Genomic DNA, 673 nt, shown 5'->3' with positions numbered 1-673 from the left:
AAATGAAGACATTATGTAAAGGAAAGTGTATAGTGGTTGGAGATTAACGTATGGTGTACGAGACTGGACGCTGGACACTTTAAGTAGTGCCAATTTTAAAACTGATGGGTCAAAAAAGATCTTAATGGAGTGGATGTGGAATGAAGATATAGTTGATGTGTGGAGGGAAGAGAATCCACATAAGAGGGAGTTTTCGAGAAGACAAATGGTGATGGGTAACTTGAAACAGAGTCGAATAGATTTATGATTGATGAGAAGAGAAATGTTAAAATATGTGAAATATAGTTTTGTTGGTTTAAGTGATCATGCGGTGATGGCAGTTAAGATGGGTGTAGCAGGAGAGAGGAGGGGAGGGGGAGTGTGGTGTTTAAATTAAAAATTGTTAAATGAAGAGGCTTATAGGGAAAGTATTGTAAAATGTATAAAGTATGAAATGCAGAATCCAGTATATGAGGGAAATGTATGTGAGTGGTGGGAGGAAATGAAGGGGGAAAAAAAAAGAAGTATTAGATACTCAAAACAGAGATTTTATGAGGAGGAGTAAAGTAGAAGCATTGGAAAATGCATTAAAAGAAGAAGCGAAAAAAATAGAAAATAATCCTGAGTATGGTGAAGAGGGCTTTATGAGGTTAAAAACAGAATTAGAAGAGTATGAAAAGGAAAAAAGTAGGGG

Source organism: Sinocyclocheilus grahami, unplaced genomic scaffold (genome assembly GCF_001515645.1).
Source record: "Sinocyclocheilus grahami isolate Dianchi unplaced genomic scaffold, SAMN03320097.WGS_v1.1 scaffold396.1, whole genome shotgun sequence".
Taxonomy (NCBI): domain Eukaryota; kingdom Metazoa; phylum Chordata; class Actinopteri; order Cypriniformes; family Cyprinidae; genus Sinocyclocheilus; species Sinocyclocheilus grahami.
This window is presented reverse-complemented; position numbering follows the sequence as displayed.